Below are 8,215 nucleotides of genomic sequence, written 5' to 3' on the forward strand. Positions count from 1 at the left end.
ACTCAAGAGTGTGAGTTATTGAACTGTTAATAATTTTATTTTTAAAAATAATTTTTGGTTTTTTATATTTTCATTTCACACTCAAGAGTGTGAAATATTTTCAAATTTTACCCTCAAGAGTGTGAAGGAACTAACTGTTAAGAATTTTATTTTTAATTTTAAATATTTCATTTTTTATAGTTAAATTTCACATTCAAGAGTGCGAAAAATGCAAGCTCACACCCTAATGTCAAACTTTCCTTCCCGTTCAAGGTTCCATAGTCAGACCTTATCATAATAACAACAAAGTCATTGTTCTTCCCCACCAACTGAGCCCAATCAAAGACTTTCATGCCGATTTTGGAATTTCTGCAAACAACAATCACGGTTAGCTTATTATTTAATAAAGTCAATAAATTGTATATATCATATTAAGCACATGAGATATGTGATATTTTATCAGTGGTGAAGGCTTCTGTACAATCTACCATAACAACATGAGATAATGCATTCATGTCATCTATTGCATTCATTAAATCTTCATCCTCCTTCAATATGTGATCCCTATCTTTCATATCATCCACTTCATTATCTACTTCTTTCACATGATCCACCTTGATATGATCCCCTTCAGCCACATTATCGACTTTCTCAATGAGCACATGAGACATGATTAGCTATCCTGAAATGGAAAAGGGTAAAAATCAAAATGAAAAATTCACAAACAAGTAAATTTCACACTTTTGAGTGTGAACGAAACAACTAGTTTCCACTCCAAAGTGTGAACTGCAAACCAAATTCACACTCTAAAGTGTGAAATACGAACAAAAGTGATAAAATGAAATTTTCACACTTACTAACTATGAAACATTTTCACACTCAGTGAGTGTGAAAATGTTTCACACTCACTGAGTGTGAACACTTAAAACGAAAGGAAGAAGGTGAAGAGAGAATGAACATGCCTCAGTTCACACTTACAAAGTATGAAATGTTTTCACATATATTAAGTGTGAAAAATGGTAATGAAGAAAACTATGAGATGAGAGTAAAAGGGAAGGGTGGTGTGACAAACAAAAATGATGGTAGTGATAAGGTAGGCAAAGAGATATGTTTGGAATGAATTAAATTTTAAAGGGTATATGAGACATTTTGGTTCATAAAGGAGGGTGGGTGATTAATTGAGGGGGTGTTAAAACTAATGCCCCTAAAAGTTTCATCATCATGGGAAGCTTGTGATAGGTTTGAATGTTGCTTTCATAACTCTGATCTCGAAGAGCCTTAGCTTAAGTTTTATTGCGAATTATCGTCCCATCAGCTTGATTGGGAGTGCGTATAAGATGATTGTTAAGTTCAAGCGTTCGATAATACCGTCTATCATGTTTTGTACTATAACAATTTTAAGGCATAAATGGTATACTAAAAATTTCATATTCTAGGAACACTTTTATCTATCTTCTATGCCTAAAAATGAGTTGTTCAAGCCCATACGTCTTATACAAAACGACAAATCAAGATTGCCTATCAGAAGAAGATCGTCAGAAGAATGAGCATCTTCATTCTATAATGAAAAGTTTTCAGACAAACTTGGAGAAGGAGTTTCAAGAGGAGAAGAACACGTGATCTGTCAAAACTCAATGGCCAAAGCTCGAAGTACAATGTTGTCACAATCAAGCTGCCATATTTTTTTCTCAACGGATAGAAGCCAAGACCAAAGCTACCTACAAACTGTCATATTACTCTTCTTGGTAAGAAGTCTTCATCAAACATTGTCATGCATTTAATGCACCTGGCAGAAGTACACAAAAGCACCGTTTGATCCAACGACTAGAATCTTTGTGAAGAATAAGCTTCAACGACTACATTCTCTCCCACACAGAAGATTAAGAAGTATAAAAGAAAGATTTGAAGAATTCAAGAGTCAACGATCGAATCTCTATTGAATCAATTTCAACGATCAAAGTAAGCAAGAAGAAATAATCAAAGACAAGCCTAAGAGTTTGCCCTTCAGATATCGTCTGCTTCAAAGAGAGAAATACTAAAGAGTCAAATCTTTATTTCCTACTCTTTAGATCAAGAACACAACCTCTTGAGACTTAAACTCTCAAGCCCCTCACAATTTGAAAACAAAGTCTTAATAGTAGTGAGTTTCACTTCCATCCTACCCAAAGAAATTTCTTTCAGTGCATGAAAGTGAAGCAACTCATCCTTAACAAAGTTGCATGAAAACAACTTCAAAGTTTCAAGGCAAGTGTGGCCATAAAAATGTTCTGGCAATTCAAACAATGCCTTATGATTAATATGATTAGTAATAAAATAAGAATCCAACGTTGGATCACAAAAGTTCAGCTCCAAGTCCTTCACCTTGTGTTTTATGGCGAAGGCACTGCATTTTCTCACAACTTTCTTAGCTTTTTCGGGCATTGATAATCGCAAAGAAAACTTATTCACAACTGTTCTTGTGTGATTAGCAATCCAAAACATCACGAACTCAAGAAAAGCCTGTTTTTGGACTTGTCTGATATGATAAGTTTGACCATCTTTCACAAATGATGCTTCATCAAATTCTATGTTGGATACAGACTTAAAAATGTCTATCCAACTTTTAGAGAGGATTGAGATTCTTGCAGCTTCTTTAAACAGTATCAAGGAAACAATGGTTGAGAGCAAAGAGTGAGGCAAAGAACTAAACTTGTCTATGCTAGGTGTCATCCCTATGATATTGGATTTGCAGCAAACTCTTACTATGAGAATACTCCAAGTTTGTTTTACTGAGGATGAAGATAAACGGATAATGTAGTTTTTTTTTTTGTTACAAAAGAGGGGATTAGACCCCAGCAAAGAAGCTAAGCAGAGGTAGAAAAAGAGCTACTCATAGGATCATCCAGCAAGAGGAGAGAATGACACTCCCCAAAAGGTTGATCGAACCAATGTTGGTCGTAGTGAAGGCCGAGCCCCACTTTCGCAATGAAATCCGCAACTGAATTACATTCCCGCGGACTGGAAAACTAGAAGCTTATATAAAGTAATTCTTGTGCGAGTACAAATCCAACACGTCATTTCCATGTCTTCAATTTTTTTGTTTGTTAAACCCTATTCTAGGATTTGAGTTTATTACCGTTAGTTGTCATAATTAAGGTATACAATTGAAAATAAAGGATTTTAATTTGTTACCATGGATTAATATAAGGTATTCTTTGACCCAAAAAAAATATAAGGTATACAAAATTAATAAAAAAATGAATATTTCTACAAATCTAAATATTAGCAAATTTAGATATAACATATAAATTATTACCTTTTAGACAAATGAATCAAATTAATTTTGAATTTATTTCCATTTATTTCTACAATTGTGTATAAAGTCCCTATACTGAGTTTATTACCGTTAGTTGCTAATTGTCGTAAGGCATACAATTGAAAATAAAGGATTTTAATTTGTTACCATGAATTACTATAAGATAAATAAATATTTCAACAAATCTAACTAATTAGCTACTCCCTCCGTTCCTTATTATAAGGTCATTTTTTAGTGTTTTTCTTGTTCCTAAATATAAGTCTATTTACAATATCAATGGAGCATTAATTATTTTTTTCCAAAACTATCCTCATATTTAATATGAAAGAGACAATGAGGTTTTGAAATAATAACTTGGAGAGATAAATTTATAAGAAATTAAATAAGGGTAGTCTAGGAAAGTAAATAAATTCTTTTACAAATTTATTGCTTGTAACTAATTTTCTTAATCTAAGAGAATTAGGTAAAATGGACTTATATATAGGAATGATTACCTTTTAGACAAATGAAAAATATTAAATTTGATTTAATTTTGCATTTAAGGGATGTTCTCATGATTTTCAGTTAATTTTCAATAAAGCTTTTTGTTTTAGAAAAAAATAATAATTTGAATTAAATATTCTCATTTAAATTTTTTTTTGGTATATCGGAAAGATAAATTAATCCCGCCAGAGATTGAACCCTGGACCTCCCCCACCCAACCCACATGTCCCCTAGCTCTTACCACTTGAGCTATCATTCAGGGACATTTAAATTTAAATTGATAAATCATTCAAAACATTATCATTATCCATTAGAATTGTTTAACTATTCAACTTTTGAGTTCTAAATAATTAACTACTGGACAGGTCCCGCCAAACAAGATACTTGCGAGACCTTAACGTTAGGACAACGCTGGGCAAGACGAGTCAACAGAGGAGCTCGTTAATGTCCAGATAGGCTTAGTTAGGCGTATGGGTCGATACTAAGGCCCAATAGACCATAGACAAGGCCCAAATGTAATAGATTTAGGTTTAAGGTTCAGCTCCACTATAAAAGGCTAACCCCCCATTCATAAGAAAGCAGGTTCTCTTTGGCATAACAATGGCTACCAATCCTACCATAACCCTAAAGAAAGGTCCTCATTGTTCATGTAAGAACAACTACCATTTAACGATAATATTATTAGTGAATGAAAATGAAATTATTGGAATTAAGTTTGGTTTAGAATTTTAATTCATTAGCATTTATTTTTACAATTGTCTTAGTTGGTATAAAACTGAAATTCACTTTGAATTATTATCTTTTAAGATAACTCAATATATTAAAACTTCATTTATATTATTAATTTCTTCCAAAAATGTAAAAGATATAAAATTTGAATTAAGGATTACCATGTAATTGTTTTTTTAAAATGAAAATATAGAGATAAATTTAAAATAATAAATTATTAACAAAATATATCTTCCATCATTAAAGAAAATTATTAGTAAAAAAACATAGAATTAAATAAAATCAAATTGGAAGTTGAATTATAATTTAAATTTATTACCATTTAAATTCAATTTATAATTGTAATTAGTAGATTTCAAATCTTTTTTTTTTTTTTTTGAGAAACAAATATCATGGATTATTAAAAAAGAGCCTTGGGAACAAACTCTCCCAAGTAAGATAAAAGAGTACTAGCAAATACAACAGAAAAACAAACACAAAGGAAATTAACAAAACATCAGCAACAGACTAGAGGAAAAAGAAAATAAAAGAGAAGGAAAAACAAGGCAGCAACGCAAGACAGCAAAGGCCCACGGGAAACACCAGTAGAAAAGGATCAAAAAAGCAAGAAAACAACCAAGAAGCCAAACAGCAAAGGCACCACATCCGCTACACCCGCAAGCTAGCCTCAGCACCAAAATCAGAGAAAAAACAAGGCTGCAAAGATGGACAGAGGAAGGTCAGAGAACAGATTCAGAGTGCCACCACAAATCAGAGCCTCTGTTAACGCCCGCCTTTGCCAAAGGGGTCTAATCATTCTCATTTAAAATAAAATTATTTAGAATCATTTAGTGATTAGCGCAAAATGTAAAAGTTGATTTTAAGTTGGCTAAAAAATTATTATCTTATATGAAAATTCATACCTCTAATGATAATTCTATACAATAAAATTATTTATTTTTATTTAGAGTTTGAATTTATTATCATTAACTTATATAATTATGGTAAAAGGTAAAATTTTAAATTAAGGATTCCCATTAATATTTAAATTAATAAATTATTAAAAACATTACCATTATCTTTTTTTTTAATGAAAGATATTTTTGATATCAGAATAAGGTGAAATACAATCACATTCCTGGTAGCCTCAGAACAAATCCTGGTACTGGAACCGTTAACTAAAAAATAGTAGAGATAATTAGAATTGTTTATTATTCGCATGAAATTTTAACTAATTTGCATTTAAAAAAAAATATTAGTGAATGGAAATCAAACTAATATAAAGTTTTAGAATAATTTTAAATTCATTTAAAGAAAAGAATAATTTTGAATTGAAATTAGAAAAATTAGCTACACAAGATTCTTGCCATTAATTTTAATTGTCTACTGTAAAAAAAAAAAAACTAATGTCATTAAAAGTTTCAAATTCAAAATGTGTCTTGTGCATTAGTTCTTGCTACGATACTCATTTTATGAATGATTGATATTCCATTAACTAGTATAGTAACCCTCATTAAAATTGTCATTCATTTTGGCCCTTTTTTAAATTTAGGCTTAAATGTTTGAGGTATCTTAATTGGAAAGAGGAATTAAATTTGGGCCCTTAAGAAAAATCTTCAAACTGTTACCTCTGAGAATTTAATCAAATTAAGGCATTTTGCCTACGTGTCAACAACTTTTACTAGTCAACTGTGTAATATCTTGTGACGAGCTTAGTCAGCTGACAAACAAAACCAGCAAAATGCACCCTTTGAAACATGTAATGATTCAATGGAATTGCGTGCAAAAATTTCTAGCTTTTCATGGAACAGAGTCTGGATTCGACCTCAATATCCATGGCTTCAACTCCCCCTCACTTCACAGAACTGAAACAGAGCACTAGGGCCTCCTTTCAAAATCAAACTCAAAGCCTTTATGAAATCGGAACCCAACCTTTCCACCCAGATCTTTGACCTCCGCACGATTTCGTCACCCAGCTTCAAATCGCAACCCAAACTCCAAGTCTCGTGCTTTCTCTTCAAAATGGTAACTCAGAGTGTGGGTCGAAGTTTGTTGTGTTGTCGAGGCGCTCTCTTCAAACCGCACCGTTTTAGTCCTATCTGTCGGGATGTCAAGTGTGAGTAAGAAGTCCCACATTGGAAGATTAGAGGAGTAATGATCACTTTATAAGTGACAGGGCTCATACACCTAATGCCTTAAGGTTTTGGGTGAAAGATGTGGTGTCTAATTCACTTGTGATTTGCTCATGTAAGCCCAATGTGGATAATCCTCCGGTTTTATCCTCTTGCGGCCCAACACTATATCGGTTTTATCCTCTTGCGGCCCAACACTATATAGGTTCTTCTTTGTTGTTAAGCTGTGTTTTGAGAGAAATGAGAGACCAATACTATAGGTTCTACTTCTTTGTTGTTAAGCTGTGTTCTGAGAGAAAGGAGAGAGGTTGCAGTGTGTTTGTTGTCGTTTGGGATTTGAAAGTGGAGCTTGGGATGGTGTATGTGCTGGAGTTTGATTCTGAAGACAGAAAAACGGCTCAATATGTTCATTTTTCTTACTTCCAGCAAACTTTCTCAAAATTTCTGGGTTTAAGGATTTGAGTTATGGAGAAAGAGTAAGAAGTGGGAAAAGGAAGAGGAAGAATGTGAATCAGGTGACTAGGCTTGCCACTAGTCAAAATTGATAACACGCGAGCAAAATGACTTAATTTCATTTAAAAAGTTTCTTAGGGATGCCATTTTAAAGTTTTTTTTTTCATTCACTCAATTTGATTCCTCTTACAAAGTCAGGGACCTCAAACAAATTTAAGCTTTAAATTTACATACTTTCTTTGGGAATAAATTTGGTTGCTACTAGGGTGAAAGAGAAAATGGGTCGTTCGCACATGAAAGACCAAAATGACGGGAAATACTAGGTTAGTTTTACCTACTGGGACAAAAAATGAAAAAAAGCTACGTATATAGTTGCAATGACAAGAAAATCTCTCTTCTTTAGCACAACAGGTCGAGAAAAGCACAAGGAGAGGTAGATCTAGAGAAAAAATGCAAAACAAGAAAGAAGAACAAGATCGAAACCGTAGCACGGGAAAGAGGAATTCAACACAGGTCGAGAGAGAAGCCTTGCCGCCAAGACCGAGGGTCACCGCCCCTCAGGAAGAAGAAGCAGCGATAACCTTTAAGATAGGGTGTTGTACAAAAGCATATGGAAAAACTATTACTCCATCTATTCCAAAATGGTTGTTGTTTAAGGTAATACACATAGATTAAGAATTTACTAATTAATATAAAATTTATCTAAAGCACCCATATTTAAAGTTGAGTTTCATTAAAGAAAGAGAATGATAGTCATTGGTTAAGTGATTGGTGAGAATTGAAGGTGATAGGTGAGAGATACAATTTTAAATGAGGGTATATATGGAAGAAGATGTGATAAATAGTTTTGAATTCCTAAAACAACAACCATTTTGGAAAATATGTGAAAAGATAAAACAACAACAAATTTGGAACGGAGGGAGTATTATTATTAGTTTTATTTTATTATTTAACTAATATTTTACTTCATATTATTTAATTATTACATCGGGGGCGGGTATTTGAACCCTCAAATCGGTCACAAAACTCGTCTCTTTAGGTTTGGGTTCGATTTTTCTTAAGATCACTCAAAATGAGTTTTATTTGTTCAGACCAGAGTCAAGGTTGGTGCCCACAAGTTCAAGTTTGATTTTCATATCTATTAGAGATTACCAATAGAGAAGTG

This window comes from Lotus japonicus, chromosome 1, assembly GCF_012489685.1.
Source record: "Lotus japonicus ecotype B-129 chromosome 1, LjGifu_v1.2".
NCBI lineage: Eukaryota > Viridiplantae > Streptophyta > Magnoliopsida > Fabales > Fabaceae > Lotus > Lotus japonicus.